General features: G+C 36.1%; 1 long non-coding RNA gene across 1 annotated transcript; it reads right to left on the reverse strand.

The window, feature by feature from the left end:
- Positions 1-1088: 1088 nt before the first annotated feature.
- LOC115975701 lies at positions 1089-7548 on the reverse strand. Its single transcript, XR_004088178.1, has 3 exons — positions 7408-7548; positions 2028-2290; positions 1089-1718 (listed from the first exon to the last, which is right to left on the reverse strand). It is a non-coding gene; the product is annotated as an uncharacterized LOC115975701 (long non-coding RNA).
- Positions 7549-19983: the final 12435 nt, after the last annotated feature.

Below are 19983 nucleotides of genomic sequence, written 5' to 3' on the forward strand. Positions count from 1 at the left end.
CATAAAAATGCCATGTGCAATTTGCAACATGTTTTGATCATAAAGATAAATTGAATAAGATTAAATCAAGATACCAAAATAACATAGTACCTTGAAATGTGGCCAATATCTATTAGAATATTGAATATGTTGTGGCACATTAAGAAATGCAAGATTAGCGGGCTTGATAATGTCTTATGACATAACATTGCTTAACAATGTAACTATAATTTTCATGCGTTTGCTTATTGTCTCACTCGAACATTGAAATCTATCTTGAAACATTTTATTACACATGCCATGACCAAGTACCAACAATGTAATTGCCATAGACTCTTTCAACTCTTTTGCTACCCTCATATCCATATTGAGTGCTCAATGTATTACACAATTCTCCAAAAACATGGCATGGTACTCTAAATACATTGAGACATTTCCGCTCATTCCCATGTAAAATATATTGTGCCCATTCATACCCTGTTTCTACATTTGTATGCATCGATACTTTGTTCATATACGTCTCCATGTAAGTTATGACACTTGCATACCCAGCTAAATATGCTGTGTGTACAAGCTCATCACTTATTTTAAAATCCATTTCCCTACATATAAGTGGTAACATAAACCAAACTATACATATAAAAATTACTCAAGCAACAAAAGTTCATATTACCTCACAACCATTTCATCACTTCATTAATCAAATAAAATAAAAATGCTATAACAATACCATGAACAAAGAACATATAAATTAAGCAATGTAAAGGTGACATCAAGCACATAGAGAAAGAAGAAGATCTGAGTCTTTAAGTAGATTAAGCTTGTACCTAAAAAAATTGTAGGGTCAAAGATGCCTGAACAAAAGAGAACAAAAGTGGATCTGTGAGTTTGAGACTCCTTGATCTAAGAAAACCCAAGAAAGAAAGTTGAGAAATGGGGGAAGGAAGTGGAATACGAAAAGGGTCAAATAGGTTATATGCAGCTAACGGATGTAGTGAAGTGAAACATATAGATAAAGTAGTAAAATACTAATACACCCTTAAAGATACAGAGAAGAATAGAGAGAGACCCAATAGGGGAATTATAAATAAAGTGGGCAAAAAAATATCTTGGCTGGAAACACTTTATTACATTCACAAGCTATTCACATAAAACATACAACATAAATAACATTAAAACATAAGTTCTTAACCTATTCCATAATTAAATAAAACATAAATTCTTAACCCCACAACATGTTTTAAAGCAATACTAATAAAGGACAAATACTCCAATTACATAACACATACGCTCCTAAAAAATTAACCCCTTCAATACAACCACAATTCACCAAAGATTAGGCCTTTTATCGTACTGTTTTTCTAGCCAAAGCAACTGGAACATTTTATCATGCTTATTTGCTATAAACATGTTCATCGCACTTTGATTTTCCATGAAAAATAAGGAGCTAAACATATGGAGGCGATGACCCGATTGCACCCTGGAAGACTCAACACCATTTCCATAACTGCTTGAACCTCAATAACTGCTGCAGAAGTAATTCTTAAGTATGATAGGTCCACAACCGTGTGAAACAAGGATGCTTACAAAATGGAGTGGGAGCTTAGTTACACAACACAAGACTGCAAGCACTAGCTCTTTAATAATTTTCAAATTAACATTCAGTTTATTTGCTTTTTCAGTTCATTTACCTTTAATCCTTCGTACAGATTGCTCACACACAAGCACGAATTTCAGCCCTGTACATCAAAAGAAAAACAAAGATAATATGAAATTATGAATAGCTAAATGACATGGGCTTTAAAAATGTGGAACTTGAATAACAAAAAATTAAAAAAATTGGTACCTTTCTTGATACAACACAAATGTATTAAAGAAGAAATGTATACCCATCATTATCATCATACAGCACAAATGTATACCCATCATAATCATCAAAGAATACCAAAAAAATTGAACTCTAATCTTTAACAAACCCTAAAAATGCACCCACCCCCAACAAAAGGGAAAACAGATTAATAAATATAAAAAATTTTATAAAAACTCACCGACACATGGCTCATCTCCCTCACAGTGGCGGCATCATCTTTGTCTTTCTTTCAGTCTCACAGCCTCTTCGAATCACTATGGGTCTGTTAGGGGTTTGTGCAAATAAAGGAACAGGGCAGAGTGACAGATTTGAAGCAGATATATGGGTTGTTGGTAGGTAGATATGAAATTGAAGAGCATTGAAGAGGAAGGAGTTGTGGCGTTGATGATGAGAGAGAGTCAAGGTGTGGGAATTGAACAGTAACCCATCAAGTCTGATGGGCTAAGAGCATCCACAGCAGTGGAGTTAAAAATTTAGCTTTTTATCTTCACCAAAAGTTACTTTATCTATTTTACCTATATACATGCTGCAGCAGTGGATCTATTTTAGCTTTTAACACAATAAAATAATATAAATATCACAATAAAATAATATATCCATTACAATAAAATAATATATTCACTACAATAAAATAATATATCTTATACAATAAAAAACAACCACAACCACCTTCAACCGCCACCGCCACCGCCACCACCACCATCGCCGCCGCCATCGCCGACGACTTTTTTTCCACCGCCGTCGTCGCCGTCACTGCCGCCACCGCCACCGACGACTCTTTTTCCGCCGCCGCGTGATAGCAAATAATCGTCTAGTATTATATTTTTTTTTAACCTCAAATTATACTCATACATTTTTTTTTTAGTAAAACAAATTTTCAATTATCATGATAACGTATTATCGTCTCAATTATCCGGAAGCAACCTTGAAATAATGTGAACTATGAAATGAAGGAATTTTATAATGTAGTCCATAGATTTATAAGAAAACATAGAAAATAAAATACATATTATAGCAAGAACAATGTAGTCCATAGATTTGCTCACATACATAATTCAAACCAAATTACAATAAAACTCACACACTCTCACAAGTTCTTATGACTCATACTAAACCCACATACAAAAAAGAAAGTTCCTACGACTCGCCTTGCAATTGCCATAAATGTTCAATAAGATCCGACTGGAGTTGAAAATGGATTTCTCGGTCTCTAATGCGTCCATGCCTCTCAATGTATGACAAAAATTCATCACTTTGTTCACGTAACATTTGCAGAGGAGGATTATCCACTCCATCATTTTGTTCATAATCCAAATCTACCACTTCATTATCATCCCGCTCATCTTCTCGCTCATCTTCAACAATCATATTATGGAGAATTATGCACGCTTTCATGATCTTTTTGAGTGTTTCAAGATGAAAAAATCGTGCAGGTCCACGGACAATTGCGAAACGTGCTTGAAGCACTCCAAATGCACGCTCAACATCCTTCCTATACCCCTCTTGGGCTGCTGCAAATAATTTATACTTATGTCCTTGTGGAGCTGGAATTGTTTTCACAAATGTTGCCTACTTTGGATATATACCATCAGCAAGGTAATATCTCATAGTATAGTCATGACCATTAATTGAGTACTGTATTGTAGGAGCACGTCCTTCAGCCAATTCATTAAATACATGAGATCGCTCTAACACATTAATATCATTATTTGACCCAGGTAATCCAAAAATGCATGCCATATCCAAAGATCATATGATGCTACTGCCTCCAAAATAATAGTAGGCTCACGAATATGACCACAATATTGACCTTTCCATGCAGATGGACAATTTTTCCACTTCCAATGCATGCAATCAATTGAACCTAACATACCTGGAAAACCTCGACGTTCGCCGTGAGCTAACAGTCTAGCAATGTCTTCATTGTTTGGCTTTCTCAAGTATTCTTCAGAGAAAACATCAATTACCGTAGTAACAAATTTTTTCAAACTTTCTAATGCAGTAGTTTCTCCAATCCGCACATATTCATCTATCAAATCACCCGATACTCCATACGCAAGCATTCTAAGTGCAGCAGTTATCTTTTGCAATGAAGATAAACCAAGTTTGTTAGCACTATTTCTTTTTTGGACAAAATAAGAGTCATGAGCTTCAACTTGAGATTGAATACGAAGAAAAAGAGAACGCTTCATTCGAAATCTCCTACGAAATAAAGTAGGTGGATATATTGGTGTGGGAGCAAAATAATCAAGAAAAAGCCTCTCATGGCCTACTAAATGATTACGTTTGATAGAACGACGACGACGCTTAGGTTGTGATGCTTCCATAACAAGTTCTTCGATTATCTCATCTTCATCTGAGTCATCAAGAAGGAACTTGCGAATCACAAAGTGATTCATGGATGCAACCTTCAAGACAATTGAAAATCAATTATTACTATAGATGCAAGATTAAAATTAAGTGACATAAACCACATTAAAATAAATATAACTAATTCACGCACAAATCACAACACAAACACATACATCTAAAAATAAAAAACTTGGAAATACTATGGATGCTCATTGTTTATAGATTTATTCTAAGACCTGTCATCTCAAAACTAAGCATATGATACTAGACACTCCATAGTGGCTGTAATACTCATAGTTGATCAAATAATAATTTTATTGAATTAAAGAATCATATCAATGCCTATCACAAGATCAAATAGAACTTAACAAAAGATAAAAAAGATTGCACTTCAAAGTCTTTGCTAGATTGCACTTCAAGTCATAACACAAATACATACATATAGTTTAAGATAATTCATCAAGTGACATAAGCCACTACAAAATACATAAACCACTACAAAATACATAAAAGTCTAAACTACATCCCAAATACAATTAAACTCATTAATTACATGATCTTCGTTTTGCCATGATTTCCTCTTGGAGTTGTTCATAAAAAGCTTTTTGTGCTCCGGTTAAGCCACTTGTATCTATCATCATGATTCTCTCTTCCTCTAACCTTTCTTCTCGCTCACATTTTTTCTTCTCAATAATCATTCTTTCCCTCTCAATCTTAAGTTTTTCTTCCCTACTTGCCTTTTCAATTGCAAGTTTTTCCCTCTCAAAAGATATTTTTTCCTCTTCCAACCGAGTTACATCCTCAATCAATCTCAATTTTTTGTTCAAATATTCCCCTACATCTTTTCCGGCGGCTTTGTTCTTTCGGATGGCCTTTTCGGCCTTCCTACCAATAGGTCTCTCCAAGTTAGAAGTGTCACCAAGTCCGGACCCACAATCCCCTTCACTAATAGATATTGCCTCTGAAGTTGGAGGCACGTATGATCTCGATCTAGCATTATTAGGATCGGCAAACTTTGGTTGGTCCTTTAACATGAGCCAACAATGATCAAGAAGAAATGGTTTCTTGTACTTCTCTAAATACAAAGCCTTCGCATTGATGATCTAAAAAAAAATTTAAAACAAATATAACATAATTAATATTTTCAAACTATTGGTGAATGAACATTTTAACACTATTGTAATATAATTTATACCTTATCTTCTTCGGTTATACCACTTTGATGAAGTGCGTTAATTTGAGCCATACACCCAGCAAACTTATTTGTCTTTTCACTAATCGTACCCCAACGACTTAGTAAGGAGATAACAGTGCGTGTGGTACCGGATGTATTGTACTGCATAAAATATTCCCAAACTTTTTGACGAAAGGTATTTTGTGTTTGTTCATTACTGCTTATGGCATCAACACTAGTATTGAGCCATGCTGCCACTAAAAGTTTATCTTCCTCTACAGTAAAATTAGAACCCCGTTTTCCTTTTGTAGAAGAGGTATTTTCAACTTGTGGTGGTGGTGGAGGTGGAGAATCAGAAACTGACGTAGGAGTATTTTGAGACGTTCCCAAAAATTGAGAGTCAATTTCTATATCCCCGTTCATGATACCCGTGATAAATGTTAGGTCTCTACGTAACTCTGTGTCCCTACGTGACTCCATAAAATTAGAAAATATATATATAAACTTCCCTGCACACAGAAAATTTCCAAACTAACATTTATATCGACACAACAAATTACATAGATAAATTACACAATAAACTTACATTTATATTACAGAGACATTTTTTTTTTTTTTGATAGGTTATATTACTGAGACATTTATATGAGCCATGAGTCAATTTTGGTTTTATGCAACACAGGAACGTGGTTTTGTGCACACAATTTACACTAACAACAAAACATAACTTTCCCGCACAAATTCACACAACCAATTCCAAGGGCACAGAGACCACAAATTCACACTAAGAGACCACATAATCCACACAACCAATTCCTGCAAACAGAAAATTCCCAATACAGAGTGCACAGAATCCACTCAACAAAATAACACAAAATTTCCAAACACAAAATTTCCAATACAGAGACACATAATCCACACAACCAATTCCTGCACACAGAAAATTCCCAATACAGAGAGCACAGAATCCACACAACAAAATAACAGAAAATTCCCAATACAAGACTACAAAATCACACTAAACCCAGAACAGAAAAAACAGAAAAAATTCATGTGCACAGAGACCAAATAACAGAAATAATTCACTACAAAAGAAAAGAGAGAGCACTGACCTAAAGTGGATCGGCTGGGACGGCGACGGCGACGGCGACGGCGTGGGCTGGGCTGGGACGGCGACGGTGTGGAGAGCTTGATGAGTGAGATGAGAGCTTGCGACGGCGACGGACGGCGACGGTGATGAGTGAGGGAGATGAGCTGGAGTGCGATGAGCGAGGGAGATGAGCGAGGGAGATGCGGCGACGGCGTGGGCTGGGTTGGGCTGGGACGGCGAGGGGCGACGTGGGCTGGGCTGGACTGTGGCGGCGACGGTGATGATTGATCTGGAGTACGATGGGTGAGAGAGATGAGTGACGGCGAGGGACGGCGAGGCTGGGCTGATCTGGGCTGGGACGGCGAGGGACGGCGTGGCTGGGCTGGGCTGGTCTGGTCTGTGGCGGCGACGGTGATGAGTGATCTGGGAGTTGAGAGTGAGGGAGAAGGAGTTGAGAGTGAGAAGGAGTTGAGAGTGAGGGAGAAGGAGACGGTGAGATATAAAAATAAAAGAATGAAAAAAAGTGAGCGTGGAGTGTTTATTTTAATCGGCGGATGATTAAAAAAATATTTTTTTTTTTTAGATGAGTGCTACAGTGCACATCTATCTATAGATGTGCACTGTAGCAAATCAGCCAAATTTTATGGCTTTAGCTCCACTGCTGTGGGCTTATTTTGCTATAGTGGTGGAGCTAAAATAGCATTATAGCTTTTTAGCTCCACTGCTGCAAATGCTCTTAGCTCCACTGCTGTGGGCTTATTTTGCTATAGTGGTGGAGCTAAAATAGCATTATAGCTTTTTAGCTCCACTGCTGCAAATGCTCTAAGTAAGAAGCAAGTATCTTAGTTTGATGGTATAAGAATAGAGAATAAATTTTGAAAAATATAAAAAGTTGAGGTCGAAGTTCTCACTCGAATGAATGATACATGTGAAATCTCATACCTGATTGTTGCTCTAGTGAAATAAAAATCTCAAGCCAATTGCTTGGTTCAATATATAAAAAGCTTGCTCAAGCTAGATTTTCTCACTCAAGTAAGAAGGGAGTGAGAGTTGTTTTCCAAATCGCAATATGAGATATGTGGGTTGTGTGTCACTAATACCATGTCAAGGTGTGAAATAGGATTCTGCTTGTCAAGGACTCAGTAAAGCTGGTGACAAAAGGCCCAAGCCCTGCCAAGTATAAAAGGGGCACAAAGTCTTTTCAATTAATGTCTCATACTAGGCATTGACGTCCGATATATATCACACCATTACCAATACATGCTGAAGGAACATGTGATGGTGTTGAGAGACAAATGATAGTAAGGTGCAATGGAAAACAAAAAACTTTGGACAAAAGATTGAAAAACAAAACTTTTTGTGCTAGGGTTGTGTACGCAACCTTGCTAGCTACATATGCAGGCACTCGACATGATTACGTACGTAGGCTTGGGATTGCGTACCAGGCGCTGAGGGGCGACTCAAGGCTTATATTAATTAGGCGTTGGCTTAAGCTTTAATACGAAAATGTCCTAACTTGTAAGTGAATACTCAAATCCCAATAAGAAAAGACTTCATCCAAATAATTGTTTTGACAAAAATATTTTTAATTTAAATTGATAAAATCTTATTTTACACTGATTAAATTAACCATATCAAAAATTGTAAAATGAGATGTTAGCAAAATCAAAAAACCAAAACTTTATTAATAATTTTTCTCAAAAAAACAACTTTATTAATAATTTTGTATCTTGAGAAGTGGGAAGCATTTAAATATTATATATTGATATGTAAAATTACCATATAAATAAATAAATAAAAAATGCCCTCATTTAAAATTATCGCTTTAGAGTAGTCACAATGAGTATGCGATTTATTTTGACTTTAGGAAATTAGCACAAAGAAATTTATTCATGGTTCTAGCCTTAAATAGAAGATTTATTTATCTCGATGAATTGGAGGGCAAGTTGCAGCGAGAAGTGTGTAAGACAATTGAATTGAATTTTGTTTTTTTTTTTTTTTTGAATGTTAGGTTCTATAAATTTAGGAACTAATGTATTTAGAACTCTAATTTGTAATGTTGGCAAACCATGACCAAAACAGTTGTTAGTCTTGTTTAGATTTGCTCAAAGTGTGTACATTGTATGTAAAGTTGGAATCGAGTGGCTGCAGAAGTATTAGTGACTTTTGGCCTGGCTCGATCGATCGAAGAATAGGCTCAATCAATCGAATCTCAGGCAGAATGTTTTTTCTACAGATTTTTCCAACTCAACCCTAGCCTATTAAAACGTGTAGGGTTTTATGTGTTGCCCTAAGTATAAAAGACAAACCCTAGCCACGTTTTTGAGGTTGCTCTATTTTGCTGTGTGTGTGAATCTCTTGTGAGATCTAGAGGTGGTTTCCTTCACAAATGCTTAGGATTATCAAGAAGGAGATTTGATTAAGAGCTTGATGATCATGCAGTTGCTGCACTAAGAAGCTTAAAGAAACACAAGCGAGTGTGCTTGTACTTGCTAGAGAATCCAAGAAAGAAGGAGTTCGTGGTCTTGCAGCTTGCACGTGGTCGTGTCAGTAAGTTTCTACTGGTGGGTAGCAATAGGATGTTAGTGGTCTAAGTCCTATTGTAAAATTTCGATTATTTTCATAGTGGATTCAGGTCTACCTTGAGGATAGCTAGGTTAAATCCTCCCTAGGTTTTTATCGGTGTGGTTTCTTAAGTCATCATATCATTGTGTTATTTATATTTCCATTGCTATGCATGATATGATTGTTTGATTGTGATAGCCTAGATCTAGAATTTGGACTAAGTAATAACTTGGCTAATTAACTAGGTTAATCTAATTGTGTTTTAAGGGGTTTAAAAACTAACAAGTGGTATCAGAGCAGGTAGCTCTCTTGTTGTTGATCTTTTGATCTCTGAGCTGATCCTTGACCCCTGTTGTCATAGATTCTTGGAAAATCTTTTTGCTTATTTGTCAACTTGCTTACTTGTTGTCTTTTTCTTTTGTTGCTTTTGTTAAATCTTTCCTTGAGCTTCTTGGTCTTATCACATGTGATAATAATTACTTATGTTATACTGCTTTAACCGCCTTAAAGGCACGTGTTTCTTGTCTTTGGTATTTGGATAATGGTTGTTCCAGTCATATGATAGGAAACAAAGGATTATTCAAGACTCGTTTTGAAGGAAAGATTGGGATAGTCACTTTTGGAGATGGAAGCAAATCAGTGATCAGAGGAATTGGAACTGTGGACATTCCAGGGTTGCCAGTCTTTGAAGATGTTTGGTATGTTGATGGACTGAAGGCAAATTTACTCAGCATCAGTCAGATTTGCGACAATGGACTGAATGTTCCCTTCACTAAGTATGAATGTGAGATACTTGATGGAGGAGGTGACTGTATATGTGTTGGTGTAAGGACTGCTGACAACTGTTATGGTTTAACACCAAGTATAAGCAACAAGTACTTTAGTGCAAAGATTGATCAAGTTGATTTGTGGCATCAACGGTTAAGGCATGCAAAGGAGCCTGCCTCATGCAAAGGAGCCTACCTCATGTAAGTCATAAGCAGTTAGAGAAGATTTCCAAATGTGATGCAGTTATTGGTTTACCTAAACTTGAGAAGATAGATAAGTGCATATGTGGACCATGTCAGATAGGTAAACAAGTGAAATCCAAACATCCGTCTGTAGCTAGTGTTCAAACTTCAAGACCTCTTGAGTTATTGCACATTGATCTTATAGGTCCTGCCAGAGTTCAGAGTTTAGGTGGAAAGAAATATATTCTAGTTGTTGTGGATGACTTTACTAGATATACTTGAGTTGTGCTTTTGAAAGATAAAGCTAAGGCTCTTGAAAAGATGATACATTTGTCCAAGAAATTGCAGGTTGAGAAAGATACTGTGATAGCCAGAATTAAGAGTGACCATGGAAGAGAATTTAAGAATACCAAGCTAGCTACCTTCTGCAATGATCAAGGCACACATCAAGAGTTCTCTTCACCCAAGACACCTCAATAAAATGGAATAGTGGAATGGAAAAATAGGATTGTTCAGGAGATGGCACGTGTTATGTTACATAATAAAAAGTTGCCCAAATCCTTCTGGGGAGAAGCAGTTAACACTCCTTGCCATACACTCAATCGGGTGTATTTCAAACCTGATTCCAAGAAGACTCTTCATGAACTTTGGAGAGGAAAGAAGCTTGTAGTCAAATATTTCACGACATTTGGTAGTGATTGTTACATAATACGTGATAGAGAGAACCTAGAAAAATTTGATGCAAAGAGTGACAAGGGATATTTTCTAGGATACTCCTCTACTAGTAGAGCATATAGAGTGTATAATCTAAGAACCAAAATAGTCATAGAATCTTTAAATGTTGTGATCAATGATGAAGTATGTTCAGAAGCACATTCAGAAAACACTACTCCGATACAAGATAAGCCTATGGAGGTTAATGACTCACTTCCTGTTGATTATGTGAGGAAGCATGGTGATGAAGAGTTGATGGTGCTAAATGATGCAGTTTCTGTGCCATCAAGTCCAGAACCATCCACACTGGTTCATGAGACTCAACAAGCACAACATGAGTTTAGTCCTTCATCAGAACAAAAAGGTACCTCCACATCTCTAGTTAAAGGTCCTTCCTCTAGAGTAAGGCTAAATCATCCTACCACAAATATATTGGGAAGTTTGAATGATAACATGAGACTAAGATCAAAAGCCTTAAGTGTAATTACACACTCATGCTATTTGTCCCAATTTGAATCGAAGAAGGTAGATGAAGCACTTCAAGATGCTAATTGGGTAAATTCTATGCATGAAGAACTTCATCAGTTTGTTCGGAATGATGTGTGAGAATTAGTTCCTAGATCAAAGGGAGTAAATGTGATTGGAACTAAATGGATCTTTAAGAACAAGTCAGATGAACATGGCACTATTATCAGGAATAAATCAAGACTTGTTGCTCAAGGTTACATACAAGTGGAAGGGATTGACTTTGATGAGACCTTTGCACCGGTAGCAAGATTGGAATCCATTAGGATACTTTTGGCTATAGCTAGTCATCTGAATTTCAAGCTATATCAAATGGATGTCAAGAGTGCTTTCTTGAATGGAATGTTGCAAGAAGAGGTATATGTTGAACAACCGAAGGGTTTTGTTGATCCTTACAGACCGGATGATGTTTATAAGTTGAAGAGAGCCCTGTATGGTTTGAAACAAGCTCCATGGGCTTGGTATGATAGATTGACTGCATATCTCACTGAGCATGGATTCAAAAGGGGATCTGCAGATACTACTCTCTTCATAAGAAAGGATAAGAATAGTTTTGTTGTAACTCAAATTTATGTTGATGATATTGTTTTTGGTGCTACTAATGACTCTCTTGCTCATTCTTTTGCAGATGAAATGAAGACAATGTTCGAAATGAGTATGGTTGGTGAACTAACTTATTTTTTAGGATTACAGGTGAAGCAAACGGATTTAGGAATCTACATCAACCAAGCAAAGTATGCAAGAAATCTAGTCAAGAGATTTGGACTGGATAAGGCTACACATGCTAGAACACCAATGGCTGCAAATGCAAATTTAACAAATGATCCATCAAGTGGGTCTATTGATGTTACATTATATAGAAGCATGATTGCATGCCTGTTGTATTTGACTGCTAGTCGGCCTGATATTACCTTTAGTGTTGGTGTTTGTTCTAGATTTCAATCTAATCCTAAAGTTTCACACTTGAATATTATAAAAAGAATCATAAAATATGTTGGTGGAACTTGTGATTATGGATTATTTTATAGTAAAGAGTCTAATATGTCTCTTGCTGGCTTTTCTGATACTGATTGGGCTGGTAATGCTAATGATAGAAAAAGCACCACCGATGGGTGTTTTTATGTAGGAGCCAATCTTGTTGCTTGGATGAGTAAAAAGAAAAATTTTGTGTCTTTGTCTACAGCAGAGGTAGAATATATTGCTGCTGGAAGTTGTTGCTCACAGCTTCTTTGGATGAAAAAGGTTTTGACTGATTATGGGATATCCCAAGATACCATGGTTGTTTATTGTGATAATTCTAGTATTATTGATATCTCTAAGAACCCTGTTCAACATTCTAAGACTTAGCACATAGAGATTAGATATCACTTCATTCGAGATCTAGTTGAAAGGAAGATTGTGTGTCTTGAGTATATTTACTGAACGTCAGAACGCTGACATCTTCACCAAACCTCTTGACGGAAGTAAGTTTGAGAAACTTCGTCAAGTAGTTGGTGTGATTCTGTGTCCTTGATCTTTCTTGGCTTTCTTGGTCCTTGTGCTTCATTGCTATATTCTTTGTGACCATTGTTCTTTGGTTTTTTGTTTCCTTTGTTTCTAGGATTTGCACTGCATAACATTCATGCATTTCATTCTAGGTTGTTTTTTTTTTTTTTTTTTCGAATAAAAAAAAAAAAAGAAAAAGGAAGAAAATTGTGTTTTGCACTATTTTCTTGGTTTTGAAAACAAGGTTTGTTAATTTATTTTCACATAACATGTCTTTTGTACCTTGTTTAGCTTTGATGAGCTTACTTATTGCACTTTACTAGTTGAAGCTTTGTAGTGCATGTTGTGTGGGAAAGATGTTTATGATTTTGATCACTTTGTCTTGATCTTGAAGTCACTTGTCTTTGAATGTCGGGCTTGAACCTTTTGAGAAAGGCATAAATAACCATCTCACCACTATTCACTAGCTAATCATGAACACCTTAGTGCATATCGTAAGATTTTGTAGTCGAGAAAGTGTAGCACATGCACAAAAACAACATAAGGTGTAGCCTCGGTTTAAATGTTAAAATTGGTGTGCACATTATTAGACTTAAAGCTAAATCAAATAAATAAAATTGGTGTGTACATTATCCCGGCTATTTTAATAAGTTTCTGAACAATTAAAATTTGTGTGTACAATATGAGGCAAAATCAAGAAACTTACATGATTGTAATCTTATGATCTAGGAGATGTGGGAGTTATATGATGTAACTCTTTAGGTGATAGTCTCTTTCAAATCCTATGTGATGAATTTTGTAGAGCTTGTGGTTGATTGCTATTCACATATCACCTCACATGTATCTCAAGTTTTTGCTAGCTGCACACACTACACAAGTTACTCTTTGCTAAACATTGTACATGTTATTGAGTGTGTTTTTGGTCTGACCAACCAAGTTTGCAAATACTTTGAGTTTTTATGCAAAACATATTTGATGCTTGTGAATTTATGAAGAATGTTTGAAAATCTTAATTTTGAGAAAACTGGGTTTAAAACTGTTGTTTTTGAAAAACATTTCATCACATACTCATGCATTTTGTTCATCAACTTCAATGCTTTGAGGTGTTCCTAAAATGTGTTTTGTTTTTTTTTTTTTAAAAAACTGTGTTTTTCTCTCAAAATTTAAGTGAGCCTCTGTCTATTTCAATTGATCGAGTTTGTTTTTCGATCAATCGAAATTGTTTTTAAAAATTTTAAGGGAGCCTTTGTCTGTTTCGATCAATCGAAACTGATTTTTGATCAATCGAAAATGTGAATAAGGTTTCTAAAAAACTGGATTTGACGTGTTCAATTCATCTTTTTCAAAACTTTTTCAAATTTTCTTTCTCTCTCCAATTCGGACAAGCTCACTCATCATTTTTTGTCATTTTCCTCCCAAATTTTTGCAAGGTTTTCCTCTCTCTAAGCTAGTAAGTCTATTTTACCCTTCCTTTTGCATTTATTTTCATGTTTTCATGCATAAACTCATGCATTTTGTTGGGATTTTTGGACCTATTCAAATTTGGGGTTTTTGCTGATTCAAGTCTTCTTTTCTGAAATTGATTATTGGGTTTTGTTCCTATAATGTTATAAACATGATCTATGATGTTTAATTTGATCAATTTGGTGTTTTGTGAGAAATTGGAAATTCTAGGGCTTGTATTTACCTGATTTAGGGATTTTGTTCAAATTGAGTTTAATTGATGAAATTAGCTTGTTGAATTGATGTAATTGATCATTATATTCTGTATTCTACCTTCTGTGATGATCAATTGGTCAATTTTTTACAAATTGAACAAGTGGTTTTTCAAATTTTGGGGTTTTTGTTTGAAACTCTATGCTTAAGCCAATTTTGTGTCTTTGAACTTAAATTGAACTTAGTTTCCCTGCATTAGAGCATGCATCATGACATTTAACTGTTCATGTATCATATAGATTTTTTTTTTTTTTTGTGCTAACTTACAGTCTGCCCTTGGTTTTTCTTTCTGTTCTTTTTGTTCTGCTTTATGTCTTTGTACTTATCCTTAGCATCATGCCTAGGAAAACTAGAGCCCATAGGACACCCACCACTTCTTCTGAGTCTCCCTCTACAAGTGAGTTGTTTCGGAGTGACAAAAGCAGAGAGTTATATGAGAAGCTGAATAGTAAGAGAAAGATATGGGCTGAGCGATCTGTTGTGTTAGATGAGCTTGATCCTGCCATTAGGGCAAACTTTGAGAGTAGAGGCTGGTTGACTTTGTTGGAGATAGATCATCCACCCCCGACTGCACTGATTAGAGAGTTCTACTTGAACCTCTCTTGCCACATCTATGATTCCAACACCCTTGTTAGGAGTTGGATATGAGGTGTTGAGTTCACCATTACCCCTAGGATAGTGGCTGAAGCTCTTGGTGTTCCAGTCGTTAGGGAGCCCGTCTATCCTTATGAGGAGTCTCCACCCCTTGATGACGTTATGTCATACATCATTAGGTCTTCTATCCAGTGGGGTTCTGATCCTCGGATCAAGTCCGCTAAGCTTACTAAGACTACCTATCTTTTCTTTAGGATACCGTGTCATTCTTTATGGCCTATTTCTGATCTCCACATCATCCCTCTTGAGCGATGTGTGTTTTTGTATGCCTTTGTTTCTGGTGCTACTATTAGTTTTCCTCATCTGTTTCTTCGTTCTTTAAACGAAGTTAATAGGAGTTCAGCTATTGCTCATGCTCTTATTCATCCTATTTTCATTCATAGGATTTTGTTGTTTCTCGGTTTAGTTGACTTCCCTGCTGGTGAGCCCGTACATGTTGTAGCTCCCATAGGTGCCACCTTTCTTAGGCAGAGAACTGCTCATTTGAGAGTTGGCTCTGCATGTCCTAGAGTTGAGCATTCTGGTGCTGTACCCCCTCCTCCCTCTTCTACAGGTGATGCTACGGCTGAGGCGTCTGGTGCTGCTGCTGTTGATGTTGATGTTCCTCCACCGACTACTTTGGATGATTCAGACATTCGACGTACGTTGGATCATGTCTTGACCATTCCGGCGGCTCATGGACAGATTTTGGTGGACGTGCTCGATGAGATCTGTGCCTTGCGAGCAGAGTTGGCACAATTTCGACGATCCTCACCACCACCTCCTTTTGATGATGGATTTTGATTGCCCTTTGGCATTCCGTCACAAAAAGGGGTAGTACATTTGGGACATTTGTAAAGGTTTTTGTTCTCAAAGGGAGAGTTTTTGTGTTTGTTGGACCTTGTGGAGATTAGATTGTATCTAGCTGCTTCACTTTGTATTTACCTTTTTTGGCTCTTGATGTATTTTTGTTGGGTTATTCATGTTAGGGGGAGATACATTTATTGTTTTATATGTTTCTTGTTTCACTGCTTATTGATTTATATTTATGAGTTATTCATTGATATATGTCTTTATTTTGTGTTGAGTGAAATCAAGAATTTATTTTGTTTACTCGTATTTTCCACACATGCGTTTATGCGTTTTGTTTAGTGTTTCAAGAAATATACAGGTTGATGTTACTTAGTTCACTGCTTATTGATTTATATTTATGAGTTATTCATTGATATATGTCTTTATTTTGTGTTGAGCGAAATCAAGAATTTATTTTGTTTACTTGTATTTTCCACACATGCGTTTATGCATTTTGTTTAGTGTTTCAGGAAATATACAAGTTGATTCAATTGATTTGCTGTCTATACTTGCAACTGATGGATAGTAGTTAGGATTGGATTTGTTATAATGGGCATTTTTTTGAAAAGGGTTTTTCTTTGTAAACTTTGAGCTTTTAGTTGTGTTTTGTCATAGATTGCCAAAGGGGGAGTTTGTTAGGTTCTAAAGACTTAGGAACTAATGTATTTAGAATTTTAATGTGTAATGTTGGCAAACCATGATCAAAACAGTTGTTAGTCTTGTTTAGACTTGCTCAAAGTGTGTACGTTGTATGTAAAGTTGGAATCAAGTGGCTGCAAAAGTATTAGTGACTTTCGACCTGGCTCGATCGATCGAAGAATAGGCTCGATCAATCAAATCTCAGGCAGAATGTTTTTTCTGCAGATTTTTCCAACTCAACCCTAGCCTATTAAAATGTGTAGGGTTTTATGTTTTGCCCTAAGTATAAAAGGCAAACCCTAGCCACGTTTTTGAGGTTGCTCTATTTTGTTGTGTGTGTGAATCTCTTGTGAGATCTAGAGGTGGTTGCCTTCACACATGCTTAAGATTATCAAGAAGGAGATTTGATTGAGAGCTTGATGATCATTCAATTGCTGCACTAAGAAGTTTAAAGAAACACAAGCGGGTGTGCTTGTACTTACTGGAGAATCCAAGAAAGAAGGAGTCCGTGGTCTCAGAGCTTACACGTGGTCGTGTCAGTAAGTTTCTACTAGTGGGTAGCAATAGGATGTTAGTGGTCTAAGTCCTATTGTAAAACTTCGATTCTTTCATAGTGGATTTAGGTTTACCTTGAGGATAGCTAGGTTAAATCCTCCCCAGGTTATATCATTGTGTTATTTATATTTCCGCTGCTATGCATGATATGATTGTTTGATTATGATAACCTAGATCTGGAATTTGGACTAAGTAATAACTTGGCTAATTAACTAGGTTAATCCAATTGTGTTTTAAAGGGTCTAAAAACTAATAGAGAAGAAAGACCTCGAACTTTTATTGAAATAAAAATTAGCCATAATCGGCTATGAGAACATCATGAAGATGGGAGGGAACATCCTCCATCCACACCGCTAAACCTCTAACATGTATAGCATGTTTTGCTAGGTTGTGAGCTAGATTATTACTTTAGGCATATGATGAAAAGAAATACTAGTGAAAGTTCCTATGATAAATTGAACTGTTTTAAGAAGATGTCTGAAGGATGCCAGAGATTCCTCTTCACTTTTAAGAGTGTTGATGACAACCATAGAATCTCCCTCAAGAATAAAGGAAGAGAGACCTAGCTCATGACCAAAGAGGATGGCTCGAATTGCCATAAAAGCTTCAACATCATTGGATGGTTGGGGGGGGGGGGGGGAAGAGAGACATTCTCCGAGAGGGATGCTAATGGTGAAAAGCAAGAAATGGCAATGGGGTTGATTTAGGTTGAGATATCTATTTAAGACTAGTAAGGGTTGCATGTGCTGCCCCTTGAGTGAGAAAATTTGAGATAGAATTTTTTTTTGTAGTATCAAACCATGTATTTAAATTTAGAATAGTTATTTAACATATGACTATCTATTTAGTAAGATAATTTCTTAGGAGAAGGTATTTTGTATCAAATGATGTCATGTCAATGATATCGAAATCCAATAAGTGTGAGACATGTCAACAAAAAATAACTAACCCGCTAACAATTGAAAGATGTGTTAGTGGATAGTTATTTTTTCACACATATCTCTCATTCATTAGATTTTGATACGGATGACATGATAACATTTGATATAAAATACATTTTCATTTCGTAGAACCTATTTACTAAAGACAGTATATATCTACTCACATAAAATTTCTACTAAGAATGATAACAAATGTCGTCATCTTCCAACAATAAACAACTAAGGTGTGATAAAACATTGTAACAATATTCAAATTTTCGCAATAAATGATGACATATGCTACAATTGAAACTCTTCATCAAATTAAATACCTACAACCATTTGCAATGAATATTTTGTTATTCATACTTCCTTCTTTATCATTTTATTTTATGAGCCTAACTACGATGTTATGCTTACTTGATTTTTAATGAACACATTTTTTAGAAAGAAAACAAATAAAAAAAACAAAAAAACAAAAGACATATGTCATTGAAGCTTCTATTAGAAAAAATCATAAAATTATAAATCTAGAAGATTTAAACTTCTTGTGGATGACTAAATTTTGGGTTTAAAAATAAATCAAACAAGCAAAAATAGTTTCATAAATGCGAATTTGTATTGATGAATATGTGGTACAATTCTCTGTGATTACAAAAGAGTAATCCTCTGATTCAATCTTCTTGAAAGATTTGTTGATTGGAATTGTGATAATGTGATTTTGACTTATGCACCAAATTTCTTTCAATTTGGTTGAAGGATGGATCGAAAACCCTTGAAACAGAATTACAATGAATCTTTGACTATGAGCTTATTAGAAATTCTTCGTTCTTGAAAGATTTGTTGATTGGAATTATGGTAATGTGATTTTGACTTGAGCACCAAATATCCTTCAATTTGGCTGAAGGATGGATCGAAGACCTTTGAAACAGAATTACAATGAATCTCTAGCTATGAGCTTGTTAGAAATTCTTTGTTCTTCATGTGTTCTTCATCTTCGTAGGTTTGTGGTGGAAGTTCTTTGGGGCTTTAAAGGCTTGAATCTGTAGAGCTTCATTGATTTGTGGTTTGTTGAGGTTTTTGGAGGCTTTTAAGCTTAATTCCAGTGAACTTTGAGATCTAGGAAGATGATTTGGATGATTTCTCTTCGAATGTTCTTCGTATTCGAAGGTTTGTGACGGAAGTTCTTCAGAGCTTTGGAGGCTTGAATTCGTAGAGCTTCACCAATGTGTAATTCTTGAAGTTTCTGAAGGCTTTTGGGCATGATTTCAACAAACTTTAAGATCTAGGCAGGTAGTTTGGATGATTCTACTTCGAATGTTCTTTGTATTTGAAGGTTGAAGTTCTTGGAGGCTTCAGGGTTTGATTCTAGCAAAGCTTCAGTACTTTTGAATCTTCTTTGATGCTGCTTGTGGCATGGATGCCTTGGTGTCTTCCAAGATTTCTCCCAAGATGTCTTGGTCTGCAAAAATGCCTTAGGAAGGCTTCTATTTATAGGAGTTTGTGGGTGGGTGAGCGACACGTGGCGAAGTTTGATTGGTGACATGTGTCACAATTTGATTGGAGGGGCTTTAAGACTTTTTCTCCAAGATACGTGGCATCTTTTGATTGGCTGAAATGTTTTGATTTTCAAGGTGACACATGTCAGCACCCGATTGGACTGCTTATGTCATCACTTACATGCGTCAAGCTGCTTATGTCATTGCTCACATGCGCTAATGTGTGATTAGTTTTTTCATGCATTTTATGCTTCTATTTCAACGACACTTAGCAAATTCCTATTGGTTTCTAAATAGTGATAGTAAAACCTAGTAACAATACATGGCGCTTTGTAATTGGCCATACGTTGTGAACTTGGTAGCATGATGTGTCAGCTAATGATAGGTCAGGAATTTTCCCTCTCTACAAATGCCCCCTCGAGACTCGTTCACACACATAATTTCGGAGTGTGATGGAGGAATGAG

Source organism: Quercus lobata, chromosome 2 (genome assembly GCF_001633185.2).
Source record: "Quercus lobata isolate SW786 chromosome 2, ValleyOak3.0 Primary Assembly, whole genome shotgun sequence".
NCBI lineage: Eukaryota > Viridiplantae > Streptophyta > Magnoliopsida > Fagales > Fagaceae > Quercus > Quercus lobata.